Here is a 21,948-nt window from a genome sequence, read left to right on the forward strand (position 1 = left end):
CGACAGAGCAAAGTGCGCACTGAAATCGGGTGGGTGCCAGCAACGGGCGTCTTGGGGCAGAAAGAAGGAAGGGGTGGTGGGTGGGCACAAAGGAGAACCATCATTGCATTTGATTCCCGAAGGCAGTCAACGTCTCCGGCAGTAACAGGTGCTTCTTCTAACTGCTAAGTCTTTAACGTGTTAGACCTCCTGGGCAAACTGAGAAGCTGCTGAGATGTTGAAAAATTAAATCTGAACACAAGGTGCCTGAATCCAAGATGAACGAGTCCAAACCAGCCTGGGGGTCCTCTTCCCACCGCATCTCACCACCAACCAGGCACCCTCCTGACAGCCACTGCCACCAACGTGCAAAGTAGGTGTGGCCCCAAGACCGCTTCTGCCACAGCGGAGGGACTGGGTGAGGGCCCTGCTTTCTCCTGCGCGGCTCCACGTGGAAGGGTTTCCCAGCACACAGCCTCCAACGTGAGAAGTGGAAAAGGCAAGGGACTCAAATGACAATAGACACTGTTTTGCTGTAGCTACGGGCTCCAACAGCAGCTTTGGGTGCCATCCTTGGGTTGCTTGAGATTTTCCAATATCTAGGACACAGTAGGTTCTCAAAACATATCTACAGAACGGAGAAAAAAAATGAAAGCCTGTGGGGGAGGGGCCCTGGGTCACTGTAACCTACTCCCAGAGAAGACAGGGAAAAAGCATTTTGCTGGACAAGGCCTGCAATGATGAGAGGCAAGCCCACGTGGTAGAAAGAGAACTGGACTTGGCGTTGAGCCTCTAGACTAGTGTGTGAAAGAATTTCCCAAGGCTCTGGTTAAAAGTAGAGATCCTAGAGCCCCACTCCCCAAGGATGAAGATTCTGGGGTGAGGCCCAAGGATTTGTTTTGTTTTTGTTTTTGTTTTTGTTTTTCAAACACCTAGGATAGAATTATCATTTTCTAACTAAGGGATAATTTATATACAGTGAAATATATAGAGAGAGATCTTAAGCATCCTTAAGATCTTAAGTTTGATGAGTTTCACAAATGAGTAAAATCTGTGTAACCCATACCCCAAAGAAGATTTAAAACATATTCATCACCCTAGAAAGTTCTTTATGCTCCTTTTCAGTGAATCCTCCCCACTCCCCTCACCCCCACCCACACAGGCAACCATGGTTCTGCTTTCTATTATCATAGATAGTTTTTGTCTGCTCTTAAATGCCATGTAAATGAAATGATAGAATATAAACACAGACTCACAGTCTTCCTGTGTCTGGCTTCTTTTGCTCAACATGTTTCTGAGGTTCATCCAAGTTGTTACATATAGCAGTCATTCATTCCTCTGTATTGCTGAGGATTATTCCATTGTACAAAGGTCCCACTATTGGTGTATCCATTCTCTGGTTGCAGGTTATATACTTGGGTTGTTTCTGGCTTTTGGCTATCATGAGTAAAGAAGTATATTAATTTTCAATGGCTGCATCACAAATTTCCATAAATTTAGTGGCTTCGAAAAACATAAATAATTTCCCAGTTTCTATGGCTTAGGTGTCCAGGCACAGGTTAGTGGGGTCCATGGCTCAGGGTATCACCAGGCTGAAATCAAGGTGTTGGTCACAGCTGGGATCTCATCTGAACCACCAGGTCCTCTACTAAGTTTACAGAATCGTTGGTAACATTCAGTTTTTTATGGTTTTAGGGCTGAAGTCCTCGGCTCCTGGAGGTGACCGTCAGTTCCCTGCCACGTGCCTCTCTCCACAGCATGACAGTCTGCTTCTTCAAGGCCAACAAGAGTACATCAACTACTACTTCAAATCTCTCTGACCTCCAGGCTCTTTTGAGATGCCTCACCCAGGGTGAGCTCCCCCTTTGATTAAAGTCGGCTGATTAGGGACACCTGCAAAATCCCTGCACTTTTGCCATATAACAGGTGTTATATCCCATCATGTTCACACCCAGGGCATGTGCACCAGGAGATGGGAACCCTGGGCCATCTTGGAATTCTGTCTATTGCAAGCAACAATGAACATTCTAGAGTTATTTATTATTCAAGCATGTATGTTTAAAAGAAATAAGAGCATTCCTTTTTTTTTTATTTGTTTGTTTGTTTGTTTTTTTATCCTCACCCGAGGATATTTTTCCATTTTTTGTACAGATAGAGTGGGAGGGAGAGAGAGGAAGAGAGAGAGAGAGAGAAACATCGACGTGAAGGGACACATCGAGAGGCTGCCACCCGCACGACCAACCAGGGCCGGGGACAAACTGCAACCGAAGTACGTGCCCTTAGCGGGAACCGAACCCGGGTCTCTCCGGACCGCAGGCCGACGCTCTAACCACTGAGCCAAACTGGCCAGGGCGCATTCCTTTTTTTTAATCATGCAATTTCTTTCTTTATAATCACGATTCTACTTATCATGAGTACTGAAACACTGACAAACTTACCAAATGTATTCAATTTTGCAAAACAGGAATTTGCTTTGCTTAATGAGTTCCACAGGTGCCTTTAATCCAGGTGATCTGTGGTTCACTGTCTAAGGAACAGCTGCTCCAGGTGTCACGTAACTGGTAGCCTTACCACAAGCTTCAAAGATGATCGGAGTGCTAGCCACTCTTCTCCCCCAGGGGAACCCTTCAGCCTCTCAAAAGTCAATGGACCCCACAGCCTTCAAGACCTAAATGCAGACAGAAACGGCATGTAAACCCACTCTTCAGCAAATAAGGCCCAGGTCAACCAAAAAAGGAGTTTCTGATAGAGCTGAGCGATAGGAAAAGGAGAGAAATATTATCTGAACCGCAGCCACTGCCCCACTGAAATTCCTGTCACATGACGTAAAAGCATGTGTCCCTTAAAGAGAAAATTCCTGGAAAACGCAAGAATTTTGCTTTGATTTAGGACAGGGTCAATCCCTCCATTATTATAATATATGAGTAAACTGAGAGCTCAGCATCCTGAAAAACACCATAAAAGTTTAATTTTATGTTATTACTGGCTGAATTCTAATGGACTTTTAGGAGGAACAGAATAATAAGGGGCATTATTCTCTGAGAAGTCTGACAGAGACAGAGGAAGGACCTTAGAGCTGACGGAAGTGCTATTGGAAAGTGGACTGATCTTGGGAGGATGTGTCCTTGGAGGCCCAAGTCTGAGACACACAAAACTCAGAGTTCTGCCCGGTCAGTGTGGCTCAGTGGTTGAGCGTCGACCCATGCACCAAGAGGTTGCTAGTTTGATTCCCGGTCAGGGCACATGCCCAGGTTGTGGGCCCGATCCCCAGTGGATCCCCAGTGGGGGCATGCAGGAGGCGGCCAGTCAATGTTCTCTCTCATCAATGTTTCTAACGCTCTCTCCCTCTCCCTTCCTCTCTCTCTCAAATCAATAAAGAAAAAAAATTTTAATTCAAAGTTCAGGAAACAGCCCCTCCCTGGACCAGGAGTTCAATGTCTTACCAGGTATGTGTGAGCGAGAGAAATCAAAAACAAGACTAAGGAAGAGCTGGAGAGCTTAGTGCCCAACCTTAAGCCACTAAAGTGAAATGCAGGCCGTACACTGTACCCAGGTGAAGAGACCAGAAAGACGATGCCAAGTGCTCACCTGGAAACTGCTGGAACGTGGTCGAACCCTGGGCTTTCCTCACCGCGGCAACCTGATGCCCACCTTCGTCCAAACCACGCCCCTTGCCTATCTGTTCCCCGGTGTTCGCGAGAGCCTGGTGGACTCCCGGAAGAGGAGTGAAGGACCCTCTGCCAGCGCGTGTGCCCAGAGCTGGGTCCAGCCTCAAAGCTGAGATGAGAAGAACTCTGATGTTCCCTGTAGAATTTCAAAGAACATACACGACCAAACATTTAAATTACAAGATCTGGGAAGCACAAGTTACTTACAAACAAGTTGTATCCAAAAAGTTCCTTTTTAAATTCATTGTTTCAAGGCTGAACACATTTTTCCAAAGGGGCAGTGTTATGTGTGTAGTTCAATCCTCATGAATTCATAATGCAGATAAAGGTGCAATGAAGATATTTGCGTGCATTAGTAGAACTAACTTTAAAATACTTTAAAGAAAAATACTTAGACAAGTTATCTTTAATGATAGCCTAAGGAAATTATGTTTAATTAGAATTTGATGAGAAGGAGGAGATTTTTGTAAAAAGTATGAGGAAATATGGATTCAGAAGGACTTTAGATTCTTATCTCACATTCTTTTTTAAAAATGACATTTTTCTCTTTATAAAAATAGTATATGTTATGGAAATATTGAAAAACAGGTCAAAAGTTAAAAATATAAATTACCCATGGCCAACACCATGGGTAATGTAACTACTATTAATATTCCATTATATTTCTGTTCATCATTTTTATTCTAAACATACATATATGTTTTTCATTGGGAAATATGAACATTTTTATAACTTACTTTTTCAGTTTTTTGCTATAAAATTATTTTGTCACTATGTCATCAATGCTGTGTATTAACTTTCTTCTTAATCCTTGCCAAATTGATAAACCAAAAATTATGTCTTATCCTAATTTTCATTTATTTGATCACTATTGAGATTTTTGTTTTCCTTAGATTTAATGGACACTTGTATTCTTTGGTATATAAATGATCTTTTGTGTCTTTTCCCTATTTTCTGCTGGACTACTCTTAGTTTTTGTTGTTGCTGAAAAGATTGTGAATATAAAATATGTCCTTGGTCATATATATATATATTACAAATATTTTCATGGTTTGTCATTTTATTTTGACTTGGTTCATGGTATTACTTGACAGAATTTTAAATTCTGTCAAACCCAGTCATGTTTTCCTTTTCAGTTTGTTTGTTTTTTATGTTTTTAAGTATAGAAAAACTATTTCCCTTCATGATTCAATATCCATGTTTGTTTATTCAAGCTGGTATATGACTTCATTTTTATATTTTGAAAAGATCAAGTATTTACTTGATTGAAAGGCCACATCTCTCAAGATAGATAGATAGATAGATAGATAGATAGATAGATAGATAGATAGATAGATATAAAGAGGTCTTGCCTCTACCGCTGCCTTCCTTACCCATCACCCTCATTCCCTGTAGGTAACCATTTTTATTAATATCTTTTTCATCTTTCCTGGGCTGCATTTTTCAAACTTTAAAACCATTATTGATCTGATCCTCCTAGAATTTGTACAGGGTAGTACATTATTTTAAAAGATAGTTGTTGTTTTTCTCAATGAATTTTCTAATTGGTTAAAGTTGATATCAAAAAAACCTTGATTTCTGAACATTTATTTGACTACATTCATCTTGTTGAATTTGTAATCATTTTTCAGTTGTCTTGAGTTTTTAGATGCACAATCATATCATCTTTATAATTTATACTGCTAATTTTATCCTCAACTTCCAAAGAGTATCCACTTATCTTCGTTTGTATTTTACTGCAATCAAAGGCTGTGGCTGAGGGAAGGGGAAGTTACGCATTGACTCAGTCCTCCGTCTAAGCAACACACATCATTTTCAATCACATTTTAGTGCTCAAAGCACTAAAATCCCGTAACCATGCCTGGCTTCAAAAGGACACAGCAACTCAATCCTACCATTTTCCCAAAAGGACGAGAACTTGAACGTGTGGGTGGAGGGCACTAACAAGCTACCACACCGGCCAACCCGGAGCCCGGGCTCAGTGGGTGGCACTAGCCTTAGGGACAGCATTGTCTAGAAACGGCTAGTCTTCGTCTCTTCCCACTCAGAGCTCATCCCCCACTTCGAACCACTGCCTTCGCCAGCCCAGATTCTCACTGACACTCAGCTCGGGGCCCATCCTGGTGACACTAACAGCCAGAGGGGGTCCTTCATTGTGCTGGTTTTGACCTGTATCCAGAAGAGTCTGGTTTGTACCATTTTATTGTTATACTTTTTTATTGTATTTATTTTACTTCATTATGTTATTTTATTTGAATTTTAGGAAATGGTGAGTATTGGAAAGAATAAGCATTTGAATTCCAACATTTAAAGGGTAGAACTGAGGAAATAAAGCACAGAATTACCACTTACATGTCATGACCAACAGAGCCCAGAAAAGCCTTCCCAGCCTGCTCTGTGGGGTTCGGTCCCGGTTCCGATGCATTGGACATTTTATTCCTCCCGGGAGAACTCTTGGCCTCTCAAAGATAAGCCACTAATCTGTGGAAATGGTATATCATTAAGTCCATCAATTATTTGGTTCACCATAGATTTTAAACTATGCCCTCACTCTATTTGCCCACATGTGTGACTAGGGAAAGACAGAACTTTCTCGATTATGTGAAGAAAGGCAGCAAATCTCATCACACTGTCGAGAACCGCACTTTGGATGGTGTGGTCCACGGAGCCACAGTCCCTTGGGGTATAAACAGGTGTTCTGAAAGGTATAGAAGGACCTGTGGCCATGTGGGTGATGCTGAATTAAATACATTTAAACAAATTTCTTTACTATAGACCTCCCGATACCTTGAACACGACACTGACAGGCATTCTGAATCTCCCATCTTAAGCGTGCATTTAACGGTTTCCCTAATTTATTTAATCACAGAACCCTACTTTGCAGAAATGTTCTGTGGCACAGATTTTGGGAATCTACTATAAAGGAAAGAAAAACATAATTAAGTGCTTAGTTGAAAAGACAACCTTATTTAAATTAGCAGGTGAGGGGAAGGCCAAGGTTTGGGTCACAGGAAACCAAGGCCTGGCACCTGCCATGGAGCCATCCTCCATCTGGTCACTATGGTGACGAGTCATCGCAGGGAAGCCCAGGGCCTGTAGCACCAGCAGGAGCCCAGCCCGAGCCAGGGCCGGCACGCCCTTGGGGAGTGAGGGGCAGGTGCTTCCCCACCACCTTACTGCCGGTCATGATAAAACCCAGTCTAGCACCAAATTCTGTTCCACATGCAGACATTGATGAGATAAATATGTGGTAACAGCTCGCCCAACAGGTTTGGTAAGCACAGAGGATCCCAGTTTCCTGTCTTTTTCGGTGCTCACCACCACCTCCAAACAAGCATGAAGACATCCCGCAGCAGGCTCCTGGAACCCTCACAGTCCACATCAGACAACCAGCGACGCTTCCACTGAGGGGCAGGACACTTGGGGACCGGTCAGGTACTGTCCCTAAGTGAAAGCCGCGGGCTTCCCTGGACTCGTATGCCGTCTTCATTCGAGGTCATGGAATGACTCTAACATTTTAGCCAATCTACATATCTGTATTAGTTTGCTAGGACTGCCATTAAAAAATGTATACATTTACACCGTGGAATACTATGCAGCTGTAAGAAAGAAGATCTCTTACCCTCTGAGACAACATGGAGGGATCTGGACAGTATTATGCTAAGCGAAAGGAGCCAGTCAGAGAAAGGCAAATACCGATGATCTCACTTATTTGTGGAATATAATGAACAAAATAAGCTGATGAACCAAATAAATCCAGAGACATGTAAGTAGGGAACAGACTGACAAACCTCAGAAGCAAGGGAGGTGGGGGGGTAGGGAGAGATAAACCAAAGAATTTATATGCATATATGCACAACCAATGGACACAGATAACTGTGCAATGAAGGTGGGGCAGGGGGAGCACAGAGGAGGGTGTCAATGGGGGAAATAGGAAGAACACCTGTAATACTTTCAACAATAAAGATACATTTGAAAAATAATAATAATAAATGCATTTAAGCAAGCACATGTCAAAAACATATACATGTTGAAAATATGTATATATGTGTGTGTATGTGTATCTATATCTATATATATGTAGATATATAGATATAGATATAGATGAGAGAGAGAGAGAGATTATCACAGCCCTGGCTGATGTGGCTCAGTGCTTAGAGTGTCAGCCTGAGCACCAAAGGGTCTTGGGTTGGATTCCCAGTCAAGGGCATGTCCCAGGGTTGCAGGTTTGATCCCCGGCCCGGTTGAGGTATAGGCAGGTAGCAACCAATCTCACATCATTGTTTCTCTCTCTCTCCCCCTCCCTCTTAACACACACACACACACACACACACACACACACACACACACCCCACATACATATGTCACAGTTCTGGAGGCTAGAAGTCCCAGATCAAGGTGTCAACAGGTTTGGTTTTTCCGGAGGCCTCTCTCCTTGGTGAACAGAGTCCTTTTCTCTGTGTCCTCACATGTCCCTGCTGTCTCCCTGTGTTTTCAAATTTCCTCTTCTTATGAGGACACCAGACATATTAGATTAGGCCCCACCCTGATGACCTCATTTTAACTTAATCATCTCTTTAAAGGCTCTCTCCCCAAATCCAGCCACATACTGAGGCATTGAGTCGATGTATAAATTTTGGGAGGATACAGTTCAACCCATAATAATATTCTTAAACATGATTTTATCAAAATGGCATTACATATCTAACGCTCATCCTGCTAATTCATGAGCCACTAATATCCATGTGAAAACACAATCCTGATTTTTACTATGCTAATTCATGAAATCTCACCTGCTTTTCATATCATTAGCTTCCCAATCAAACAGAGACAAGGGCACCCATTTGGCAGAGCCTAGTGGCAAGGGAGCTTGGCGAAGTATTTTCTGGTTTTTATACTGGGAGGTGAGGACTGGACTCTCGGGCTGTTTGTCACAGTAACTGCATCCCTCTTTATGCTTCAGCAAGCACGGTGTGACCTTATGTGCATGCCAGCTTCAACTCCAGGGGCAGCCATGACCTCCACCGAGAGTCTGCACGGAGGATTAGTTACGGGGCAACACTTCGGAGGCTACAAAATGCTCCAGCTCTCCTCACCGGAGCAAGCCGGTGCGGGGTTTGGCCGTGTTTCATTCTTTCAAGTGGGTCTCCGCTTCCCAGAAGGACTGAGAGTTACCTCCCACATAATCCTCGTAAGAAATCTTTTTTCTGCTCACGGTAACCAGAATTTGTTTCTTTGCAGTCAAGTCATGTGACTGATACAGTCACCAATCCTTGGATTTCCAAAAAGCATATGTAGTAGCATACTTTATATTTAGAAAACATACAGAGTGTGGCGGTCTCCTCTCTCACACAAGTGACTCGCAGGTTGGCCGGTGGGCCTGCCTACATGTAGCGGCCTCAGAGTTGAAACAGGGGGGAGGGTTAGAGGAGCACAGACGTCCCAGGGGAAGGGACTGTAACAATCACCTACTGCAGATGAAGACGCTGAGTCCTGGAGAGAAAAGGTTGCTCAAGGTCACAGCTGCTTTCATCTCTACTGCCAAGAGGATATTTTAAAGTGACCCCTATAACGTGGTCCATAATTCTTAAAACCTAAGGATGACTTTATTCACATTTAATCTCTAAATCTATTAAAAATCCATCTGGAAGATGAATATAATGGATTTTCTTCATTGTTGGGGCTGTAACTTGGGAAAGAAAAATGTTCTATTTCTGTTCAGACCCACAAGCCAAGGTGGCGGAGAGAGGCAGGCACCGCTGGGCCTTCACGAGAGCGTGGGAGCGCCAAGGGGCTGCCCCAGCCTCGCGGTGATCACTACGGCGTCATCTGGGCATATCTTGTCCTGTTCCGTCTCTGTTAGAAAACAACTCAGCTAAGCTTTAGACCAGCGTCCTGGGAGGTGGTGGCAGAAGCTTCCTTGGCTGGGGACTGAGAGGGGAACAAGGTTTTTGTGCCTGACCTGGCCCACCTGTCCTTCCTAGCCAGGCCCGGCCAGCAGGAGGAACTGCTGGTTTTATGAATGTCACCTGGGGTAACTCCACCCTCTGTGTTTGCCATTCGGCCATGACTATGGGTGGAGGGTTCTCTCTCTCTCTCTCTCTCTCTCTCTCTCTCTCTCTCTCTCTGTGTGTGTGTGTGTGTGTGTGTGTGTGTGTGTGTGTGTGAAATCTATAACTAGACTGTTCAAAGAAAATACATGTTGTCCTTGGACCTCCGTAAAGCATGTTTTCTGAATTAGGCGCATTTCACGGAGAATTAGTCTTAAAACCCCTGTGAGCTTAAAAATAAACTAACGACTATTTCCTAAACCCCATCTCTTTGGAATGTAAAGTGTTTTTATGAGTGGGTAATGTTTTTGTGGGGAAAAGGGAAAGGAAGAAAGTTTAGCCTAATTAAGCAGATCAAGAAAAAAAAAAAGAAAATAATTTAACTATATCTCATATTACCCCATACTTTAAAATTTACTCATGTTGATAATAAAGCTTATTCTGGTCATCCATCCATTTATTCCTTCGTCTACTCTTTCAGTCACAAAAGTTGATTGTGTGCTAAGAGAAATACACAGAAAGGTGCCCGGGGCATTTAAGAGCAAGATATTGATACACAAACAAATTGAAGGTACTACGGTTTGGGACTATAAAAGCTCAGGAAAAGAGCCATCTACGTTGCTGGCAAAAGTGCCAACCAAAGAGATATCATGCAGAACAACCCACAGTAATTTTCATTAGCCAAGAAGCCTCAATTCATTATGCCCGTCCAAGGAAAACGTTAATTACTGGCTCCAGTTCATTGCTTTCCTGGCTCTGCAGTGTTATCTTTACACAGAAAGTTAGAGCAGGTAAGGAGTTGAAAGAACAACCCTTCCAAAATACACCAGGGAAGACTCAACACACAGATGCTCCTCTCTGGGGCCCTTGTGACGTGTCAGATCCCCTTGCCCAGATGCTAAAAGAACTCAGTGGAAGCAAAGCTGGTAGCTGTGAATGTTAACACATTAATTGGCCTTTCTTCTCACCCAAAAAGCCACGCCTTTCTGAAGTCTGTCAAGACTCAGCTCAGACAACGCCTCTTCAAGAAAACCTCTGTGGCCCTGGCTGGTTTGGCTCAGCGGTTAGAGCATCAGCTTGCAGACCAGAGAGTCCCGGGTTCGGTTCCCACTAAGGGCGCGTACCTTGGTTGCAGTTTGTCCCCGGCCCTGGTTGGTCGTGTGGGTGGCAGCCACTCGATGTGTCCCTTTCACGTCAATGTTTCTCTTTCTCTTTCTCCCTCTCTCCTTCCCGCTCTATCTGAAGATAAGTACAAAAAAAAAAAAAAAAAGTCCTCTGGTAAAGATAGATAAAAACAAACAAACAAACAAACAAACAAACAAACACATACATACATAAATAAATAAATAAATAAATAAATAAATAAATAAATAAATAAATAAAAGAAAACCTCTGCGACCTCTCCACCCGCGGCCCCGCACTCCCAGTCAGCCAGGCTGGGCCCCACTGGGCACCCACACGTCCTCGCTTATCCCTCACCCAGCCCTCAGTGTCAGCACTGTGTGTGGGGGGACCCTCTCCTCACCGGCCAGGTGGATGTAGGTCAGGTCGTCAGCACATAATAACTGATACATAATACATAGGTTATCAATTTTTCAGAGCGTGCATTTAAGGAAAAGCAGAAAAAGAAAGCAGTTATTGTGTATACTTAAACTGAAAACCATCTAGCATATGGTAGAAGAGAAACAATGACCTATCTCACAGGGTTTATGTAACCCGCCACATCTTCCAAATTGCTAAAAGAGAGATAATTAGCCAAAAGGTAACTCTCAACTCTAACCACTACAGGTGTGAGGTCCATTTTTTTAATAGTGGGGAGCATTTCAGGACAGGCTGCTGACACGCAGACACACGGAAGGCACCGTGACTGAGCTGCTGAAGTCTCGGACCAATGAGAGTTCCCGTTGCTGGAGCTCACTGTCCAAACTTTGGGAGATTCTTGCACAGAGAGGATGTGTGAAGTTTCAATCAAATAAAATTTAGACACATTCAGCTGAAACATTAATTGGCGTACATAATTATTATTCTGCTACATAGTAATTAGGTATTAGTGGTAAGCGATTCATGCAGATTATTATAATAATTAGCACAGCTAAGCTACACTTTCCTTCCCCGCTCTGGCTGAATGTCTTTTTCACTACTTGGGGTTTGTTTTGTTTTGTTTTTTTGTTTTGTTGTTTTTTTCTTTATTGATTTGTAGAGAAAGAGGAAGGGAGCGGGAGAAAGAGATAGAAACATCGATGAGAGAGAACATCGATCGGCCGCCTCCTGCATGCCCCCCACTGGGGATCGGGCCCACAACCTGGGCATGTGCCCTGATCGGGAATCGAACCGGCGACCTCTTGGTGCATGGGTCAATGCTCAGCCACTGAGCCACACCGGCCGGGCCTTCTTCGCTATTTGTAGAACTGCCGGTACCTGTGGTGTTTCTGACCCGATGCCCGCAGCGAAGCCCACCACACACACACACACACACACACACACACACACACACGGAAGCACAGACAGCAAAGACGGACCTGTGCGCCTGGTGCCAGCCCCTGCCACCATGGGCCTGTTCCCCGCACCCCTTCAGTCTCCCTCTGACACCCCCTCCGGGAAAGGGTTCAAGTTAGGTGGGCCTGCACTGCCTATAGTTTAGGGGGGTTCATCCAAAAAAATGTAATATAAAATTATGAATTCAAAATTAAACTCACATTAAAGTTTCTTTAAAATGAGAGAAGTCACAACAAACTAAAACACATTTCCGGTAACAAATACCACAAACACCATAAAATCCAGAAAAAATAACAGGAGATGGGTATAACTTTCCACAGACGACCCTCTGGTTCCGTACATTCCAATCTTCATTCCTCCTTCACTACGTACATGCATCAGCGTCCAAGACCATAGGACATGTATGTTATGATACACTCTAACCCCACCCCTTCACGTCAGGGTACCAGGTGAGCAATAGTTACTCACGAAAGCCATCCCACACAAGGAGGGCTAGCGATTACTTCACTGTATGTAGAAATGACTGCAAACCATATAACACACCTTGCTACTATGTCCCCTTAGTCAGATTCAAAAATACCTGTAGTCCGGCCAGTGTGCCTCAGTGGTTGAGCGTCGACCCATGCACCAAGATGTTCCTGGTTCGATTCCTGGCCAGGACACATGATTGTGGGCCTGACCCCTAGAGGGGGGCATGCAGGAGGAGGTCATTCGATGTTTCTATCTCTCTCTCCCTTTCACTTTCTCTCTCTCTCAAATCAATAAAGGAAAGATATAATAAAATAATAAAACAAAATAAAATAAAATAAAATACCAGTAGTCATTCTAACTCTTCCATGTGGGAAGTGTGCCTGAGGAGGCAAGTGAGAATGGAAAAGTCCGTGGATTTAACAAGATGCGGTTCAACTATCTTACATTTGTACATCACCAAACACACGGACACAGCGTAGGGGCTCTCCGCGACCTGGGAAGCAGCCCAGATACATGGGGCCCTGAGACGGAAGTTCCATCAGCTTGTTGGTGAACTCACCGCTGCCCTCCTGCCACGGCCCCTCCCACGGAATCAACCCCCAACCACAAGCTTCCTCAAGGCCATGAGGCTCAAAGGGCCGAGCGTCATGCCTGAGGGAAAGACAGACAGACTGACAAGGGACACGGGAAGGGTGCAGGCATGTAGGGCCCTCTGCCTTCAGTGCTGAGACAGAGAGGGGCGGAGGAGTGGTTAGCGTTCTGAGGGAGGTCAGCATTTTGGGACTTTTTTGTTGTTGTTTTTGTTTTGTTTTTATGCATATAAGTTCTTTGGTTTATTTCTCCCCACCACCCAACCCCCTTCCATTGAGATTTGTGAGTCTAGCAACCAATTTGTACTTCTTAATCCCTTCACCTTTTTCACCCATTCCCCCATCCCCCCTCCCATCTGGCAACTAACAAAATGTTGTCTGTATCTACGAGAATGTTTCTGTTCTGTCTGTTCATTTTGTTTATGGATTCCATTATCGATAGATATGTATTCATTGCCATTTTGTTTGTTCATATATTTTATCTTTTTCTTCAAAAAGACCCTTTGTCATTTCATATAATAACAGTTTGGTGGTGATGAACTCCTTTAACTTTTTCTTGTCTGGGAAAGTCTTTATATGGCCATCGATTCTAAATGACAGCTTTGCAGGATAGAGTAATCTTGGTTGTAGGTTCTTGCTTTTCATCACTCTGAATATTTCTTGCCACTCCCTTCTGGCCTGCAAAGTTTCTTTTGAGAAATCAGCTGACAGCCTAATGGGAACTTCCTTGTAGGTAACTAGCTGCCTTCCTCTTGCTACTTTTAAGATTCTCTCTTTGTCTTGAACCTTTTGCATTTTGATGATGATGTGTCTTGGTGTGGGCCTCTTGGTGTTCATCTTGTTTGGGACTCTCTGTGCTTCCTGGACTTGTATGTCTGTTTCCTTCACCAAGTTAGGAAAGTTTTCTGCCATTATTGTTTCAAACAGGTTTTCGATTTCTTGTTCTCGCTCTTCTCCTTCTGGCACCCCCAAGATGTGAATGTTGGCACGCTTGAAGTTGTCCCAGAGGCTCCTCATTTTTTTGGATTCTTTTTTCTTTTTGCTGTTCTGATTGGGCATTTTTTACTTCCTTATATTCCAAATCGATGGTTTGCTCCTTGGATTTACGTACTCTATTATTGAAGCTGTGTAAATTATTCTTTATTTCAGTTAATGCCTCCTTCAATTCTAACTGTGTATCCATGATTTCTAACTGGTCCTTTTTTATGCTCTTGAGGCCCTCCCTAAGTTCTCTGAGGTTCTCACTAAGTTCATTGAGCATCCTTATAAGCAGTGTTTTGAACTCAGCATCTGTTAGGTTGCTTATCTCCATTTCACTTGGTTCTTTTATTGGGGTTTTGTTCTGTTCTTTCATTTGGGACCTGTTTCTTTGTCTCCTCATTTTGGCTGCCTCCCTGTGTTTGTTTCTGTGTATTACTTAACGAGAGGTACGGGGCTCGCTGAGACCAGATGCTGCCTGTTTGAAAGAATTTAGGAAAACCTGAAGCAGATCCAAGACAGGCCAATCCTATGGTTAAGCAACTGGCAACAGCTTGGGTGGGCCTGAAAGTTGGGTGGGGCGGGGCCTCAGGGAATCACCAGGGCGGGGCAACCAGTGTGAGCCAGGTTGCTGGAGTCCCAGATATGGCGACTGTCTGCCGCCCCAGGGAAGGGCTCACCAAAGGAACAAAGGCCTCTGACAGCACTTCTGTCCAGGAGAAAGCCCTCTCTCCAGCCCTCGCTCCAATGCCAAACAGCTCAGTTCTTCCCTGTATGTCTCTGGTGCCCTTCGAGCTGCCTCCCCTCCAAGCTTTGAGGGAGTGAGTCCAATAAGTCCATGTGTGGGCCCTTTAAGAGTTGCTGCCTGGGGCTCCAGCTGCCTCAGCCCCCCTGAGCCTCAGTTCCTGCTGGTTTTTCCAGCCAGAAGTTATGGGGATTCTCTTCCTGAGACCAGCATTTTGGACACATGCATGTGCACTCCAGATCTGGAGTGATGACAAGTGAAGGCCTTACAGGTGTTACTGCAGCTCATCCTCTGTACAGTCTAAGGGAGAAGGAGGAGGGGAGGGGGAAGAAGGAGGAGAAAATAAAAGGAAGGAGGAAAAGGAAAAAGTAAGGAAAGGAATGAAGAAAAAAGGGAGAAGAAAGAAGAAAAAAAAGTTTCCTCTGTATCACCCCTCTTCCCTGGGAAGAAGCAGTGTTCATCGTTGATGTTATAATAAAATTAAAAGCTTTCTTCAGACGGTACACTCATCCTCTTAAATTAGAAAGAGTGACAATTCTTTTGGCTCAGTTCTACAAAATGCAAGTTGTCATGATCTCACTATTTAAAAAGGGATCAAGGGAAAAACAACCTCCCAAGAGATTGATATCACTTAAAACAAATGCCCAGTGACCCGGCCACTTGGTCGCTGTCCACGGTTCCCAGTGGCGCGTGAGTCTTTCATCCAGACTTAAACCCAATGCCAATCTCCATGTCACAGTCAATCTTCAAAATTCTTCACACAATGGTTGGGCTTTTCTTTATGTTTGCTTGTCTTACTCTTTTAAGTGACACTCCTAATTTTCTTCCAGGGAAAGAAGTAAAAACAGAAAATTTGGAAATATCCCTTAATCTGGACTGCACGTGTGGAGACTGTTCAGAAATTTCGAAAAACTGTAATTTGTAAATGGCTGGTTTGAAGTCACATGTTGAACCTCAGGGAAGTTAAATTCTTCAGGAGGAATGTGTTTCATCAACATCAGAAGCAAAGTCCCTCGTGCAGGTCCTGGAAAGTCTGTGGCTGCACAGATGTGCAGACTCGTGGACTTTGTCCGTGACAGGGACCCAGGGATCCTGGAAGCCCCTAGATCCCAGACTGACCACCTCATCCAAGCTATGGGTGAAGCCATCCAGAAAACACGTCACAACCTACCTCAGTAACCTTCCAACCCTCACTTTTGTAAAGGCTTCATTATTTCCAAAGACTGCTATTGCTCCACATTGTTTGTGAGAATAACGAGATCGACGCCTTGACAATCTCAATGAGAATAAAAAGGTACAGAATTCGCGGACGTCCTTTTCTTCTTCAAGCTAACTCATACTGTTTTAGCCCCTTCCTCGCCTGTGTGGCTCCTGAACATCAGAGGTGCTCCCAGGCCCTCCCGTTGTGGGCAGAACCAAGCATCTGTCTACAAAGGAATTGGTTGGTGCTGGGCCAAGAAAGTGTTTCACAGTTCTTGGAAGCCTGCGTTCTCTAGTTGCACAGAACGAGCTTCAGAATCAAAGTGCTTCTCTCACATCCTCGCTGGGTCGATCTGGACTGAGGGCAGCTCGCCTCCCAGGAGCAGCTGTAACCGAGTCAAGTCGGAAGGGAGTCGGGGCACCAGGAAAGATGGGGGCGCTGAGGGGTCCCAGAGGGAGGAGAGAACACAGGTCGGCCTTTGGATAACAAGCTACTTTCAGCTCCTTCTGCTCTGTCTTTCCTCCCTCCCTTTCCCTTCACCTCCTGAGTCTCCCACGTCCCCCTCTTACCTGGGGCACATGCTTTGCTCTTCACTGGCCAAGTAGAGAGCATTTCTGCCCATTCTAAAACTGAAACATCTTTGGAAACTAAATAAATGAACCTCAAAGAGCAGAGGATATAAAAGGAAGAACTTCGAGCTGGAGGTCAGAGTACATGAGTTGTTTTCTGGACTCGACAGGCTCTATGACCTTTTTCAAGTCACTTCACCTCTTGGAACCAACTTCATCTACTAACTGGGTGGTTGGATTAGACAGCTTTCCTGGTTTCAAATGTTCATGATTTTATTTTTTGAGAAATTGGAAGTCCTGGTATGAGGGAGAAGAAACTGGGAGACAGAAAGTATGATTCGGACTCATCAGAGTCAATCACATTGATGATTTTCCAGCCCTGCCCCTTGTTTAAAGGTTTTCTTTTTTTTTTTATTGTTGAAAGTATTATAGATGTCCCTCTTTTTCCCCCTTGACTCCCTCCCCCCTGCTCCCAACCCTCTCCTGTTTTCCCCAACCTAATGTCTATGTCCATTGGTTGTGCATATAGGCATGTAAGTTCTTTGGTTTATCTCTTCCCGAACCCCTTCCCTCTGAGGTTTCTCAGTCTGTTCCCTACTTTCAAGACTCTGGATCTATTTTGGTCAACAACTTATGTTCATGATGTTCCATAAATAACTGAGATCATGTGGTACCTGTCTTTCTCTGATTGGCTCATTTTGCTCTCATAATGCTCTCCAGGTCCCTCCATGTCATCTCAAAGGATAAGAGATCTCTCTTTCTTACAGCTGCATAGTATTCCATTGTGTACATGTACCACAGCTTTTTTATCCACTCATCTATTGATGGACACTTGGGTTGTTTCCAGATCTTAGCTATTGTAAATAGTGCTGCTATGAACATGGGGGTACATATATTCTTCCTAATTGGAGTCTCAGGCTTCTTAGGGTATATTCCTTGAAGTGGGATCACTGGGTCAAATGGAAGATCCATTTTTAATTTTTTGAGGAAGCATCAAGTTGTTTTCCTACAAGGCTCCTTTTAAATGTGTGACCACCTTGTGAGGTGACAAACACTTGAAAAAAAAGGTTTCCACACTGAAACCCAAGCCAGCTCACACTACCAGTGCCCAGAAAGACATCAAGATGTGACAGTACAGAAGTTAAATAGAGTAAGACCTGAGGGCTGAATGCCTGACTGGTGACTTCAGTTGATGACACCATATTGTACAACTGAAACTCGTTAAGATAATAGCACTAAAATGGTCCTACCAAGAAATAAAAAGTAAATATGTGAGGTGATGGATGGAGAAAATTCTTTCAAAATGTATGTGTACATCAGCTGACATCACGTTGTACACTTTAAGTATCTTATTATTTTATTTGTCAGTTATACCTCAATAAAGCTTAACAACAACAAAAAAAAGTTGAATAGTCAGAGAAGCTGCTCCCAAGCACAAGGTTTTCCATCATCAACCTGTAAGTAACTGTTCCTCCCTATCCAGAGCACTAACAGGTCTTTTATCAAAGACCACAGTAGGGCTTATCAACATCACATATTAAGAGGCCGTTCTCTATGCCCTCACTTCCCTTTCTTGCTCCTTTTCCCCACGTCCACTTCTGGCCCAGGCTGAGATCGCACCCCCTCCTTTTCCTGTCTTCCTGCCCAGATACCCTCAATCTTCTGTCAGGTCGATCTCCCAGCTCCTTCGCACTGGATCAGCTCATCCCAGCTTGTCGGTTCTCTGTGAACCCACTGGACCAAATCTCAAGGCTCCTCAAAGAGGGGCACAAAGACACACTGACGTCAGAACAAATGCTCCCTCGCCGTCGGCAGTGAACAGTGTTTGGGACTAAAGCCACCTGCTGGCCAAGGGACAGGGAGAAGAGAGACTGGTGCACCTTTTCTGGGAAGCACTTCAATTATATGCATGAAGGCTCTTTCAAACATTGTCCTGTTATGACCTAGTCTTATTTCTCTTATCCTAAGGAAATCAGAAGAGATTCAAACAAAGTACGAAGCATTCAGCTAAACTCCCACTGGCCAAAAGGCAATTCAGACCAAGGAAAAAGGCCAGTGAGAGTTCTGATGCTTGTGGCTCTAAGTAAGAGAAAAACAACAAATTGGCTTAAATAATAAGCACATACGCAAAGAAATCTGGAGAGACAATGGCCTTTAGGGTTGATAGATTTAGCAGCTCAAAAATGAGGTCTGACAGGGAGGTTCTTTCCATCTCTCCGCTCTTCCTTCTCCAGCAAAGGTCACAGGCTGGGTTTGGCGCCCCTAGTGGCCAGCAGCACCAAGCAGCAGTTACCACCATTCTTGTTCATCCAAATGGAGACCAAGAAAGAACGGCTGATCTCACCTGGCTCTTAAAAGTAAGAAAGGACTTTTCCTAGAAGCTTTCAGCAAACCGCTCATCAGCCAAATTGGGTCACATGCTATTTCAAAGTCAATCACTAGCTGGGAAGCAAGAAATGGTAGTAGAAAAGGTAGTTACCCTTGCCCTGGCCGGTTTGGCTCAGCGGTTAGAGCGTCCACCTGCGGTCCAGAGAGACCTGGGTTCGGTTCCCACTAAGGGCGTGTACCTCGGTTGCAGTTTGTCCCCGGCCCTGGTTGGTCGTGCGGGTGGCAGCCACTCAATGTGTCCCTTTCACATCGATGTTTCCCTCTCTCTCTCTCCCTCCCACTCTGTCTGTGCAAAAAAATGGAAAAATGTCCTCGGGTGAGGATAAAAAAAAAAAAAGAAAGAAAAAAGAAAAGGTAGTTACCCTTAAACCAACACTCCTACCCCTTTCCACTGAGATCAATTCCCTGAGTGTACTGCTTTACTTCTGTAGGAAGGAGGGAAATGTTTGGGAGCAATCACCTCATCCACCCCAAAAATCTGTTCAGAACTTCCCTCTGGTTCTGACCATGAAGGCAGCCGAACTGAACCCACTTTGAACCATGATCTAGAGGAAACCGTCACACGGAATGAATTTATGATGTCTTCATTTTGGAGATGCTGTGATTTGGATCTATTCAAAAATACAATGATTTTTGGTTGCTGCTCACTTCCAAGAAATTTTCCACGGCTAAACATTTCCAACTTGTTTTAAAATCCCCACATGCAATCCCAGCCCACCTTGCTGTTCTTTGCTAGATAAACCGATTTTTTTCCCTCCATTATCTTGCTCTCCTTAATCACTTGCAATTTTTAAACTAGCTGTTACTGACTTTCCTCCTATTTACTGACAACGTTCTTAGGTCAATCCCACGTCCAATTAGAGGAACTTGGAAAAAGGAAATCCTACAGCACAATGCCATATGCCTTACAATTTTATTTTAAATAAGCAATCCTCAGACATGGCAGCTTGGCAAGGGGAGCCCTAAACCCTCTCCCTGGAAGGTCCTCACTGGGGACCCTGTCAGACTGTTGGCCTGAAATCCCAGCATCTGTAGGTTAAGAACTAACACACACACACACACTATCCCCAGCATCAGAGGTGTAGGTTTTCTTTCCCTTTTTCCCATTCCTGCTTCTCACAAAGCTTTCAGAGGTCCTTAGGTTTCTGGGGAATATTTGCTGCACACATTAACCAGCAGCAATGTGGGTGACTTCCTAGCAGCTGCCCAGACACCCCTCCACTGTGATCCTTCTTTTCCACCAGAACAACTGGGGTGCCGTGGCTTGGGGAAGGCCTTTGTGAAATAACTCCTGTAACTCGGTCAACTTTCTCTGACAAGAAAGCTCTTTCCTGCTGCCATACAGGTCAACTTCCCATCTGTAAAGCATGTAGAAGGTTAAAATGTTTCTCCTTGTTGTGTTGAAGAAGTTAAGTTCCAAGAAAACGCAGAGGACTTCCTACAGTCACTTCGTCCTGAAAGGACAGTCCAGTGAGCTTCCCCCCCATCCATGTGGCTAAGGCAAAGGAGTTAATCTTTTTACAAAAGGAGAGATGTACTCTTTCTGTGGACGTCTTGTGGACCTCAAGCCCTCAGCTGACCTGCCTAAAATTAGCAAGTGTGCCAGAGGAGGAGGGGCTGGCCATTCCTCCAAAAACTGTTCCTAACTAAGTCCCTAGTAACATGATAAGTTAGTAGCAAGTGACCAAAAAAATCACCTTTCAAGGAGCGAACAGGATGCCAGGGAAGGAGAAGGAAGGGGAGGGACATGCGCGGCTGCTGACGCTGGAATCTTCAGATCTGTTTGGATGAGTCATTACCTATGACTCCACTACAGGAATCTGATTTGACTAATCATCTGATAGAGACTTTTATTTTTGTCCTTCAACATGTGAAATCTCTCTGACTTTCAGGTTTAGTTATTACTTAAGCAACAAACAAACATGTGTCTTAGAAACATACTTGTCATCTTCCAGAAGTACTTGACGTATATTGAGCAACTGGAAAACATTCACTCTGCAATACACACACACACACACACACACACACACACACCTTGTCACACAGCACTCCCACACACAAAAAGTGAAATTGCTGTTTGATGAGTGCAAACTCGTGGGTGTTTCCAGCAATTAGGAGCCCTGCCAGGTGTGAGTGCAGAGAAGGGAGGTGAACCCCAGGGCTTCCCCCGTCTGTGGCTGAGTTCCTTATTTGATGAACCGTCTACCTGGGCCCTGTGTCTCGGGGCCACAGCAGGGGAAGTGTGGCTGCTGGACATCCCAGCCCAGAGCATGAATGGAATTCCAGGCAGCTGGAGTCATGCTGGCTTGGGGTAGTGGCTTGGAAACCAGACTTCCAGTGACAGAAGCTTCAAGCAGCAGCGCTCATGGCAATCGGTGCACCCACAGAAATGTAACCCATACCTCGGTTTCAGGAGCCGAAAAATGAAAAGAACGTTTAGGGAGGAAAAAAGGAAATAAAATAATAGGCAGAGGGTAATTTAGTACTCTGTGAATCTGTTCTGTAAATAGTTGGAGAGTCTGGAGCCAGGTGGTTCTGCAAATCCTCCAACCAGGAGTCACGTTAAGAAGCACGAGTGGGCACAAAAACTGTTTTTCAAGACACAATTTCAATTCTGGCTTGAGGGAACTGGAGACGAGTAAGATTCCTTAACATTCCTGACTAGAAAGAAGCTGCCCTCTTAGGTCCCCTTGATCAGAATACGCATACCGCCCCCAAGCGGCCAGCCGTGGAAGTGCGGTCGCCATCGAGAGAAGCCGCTTGCGGAGGACTTGGGCTCAGGCTGCAGAAAGTGTGCCCGGGCGGGCAGCGAG

Source organism: Molossus molossus, unplaced genomic scaffold, assembly GCF_014108415.1.
Source record: "Molossus molossus isolate mMolMol1 unplaced genomic scaffold, mMolMol1.p scaffold_m16_p_1, whole genome shotgun sequence".
Lineage (NCBI taxonomy): Eukaryota > Metazoa > Chordata > Mammalia > Chiroptera > Molossidae > Molossus > Molossus molossus.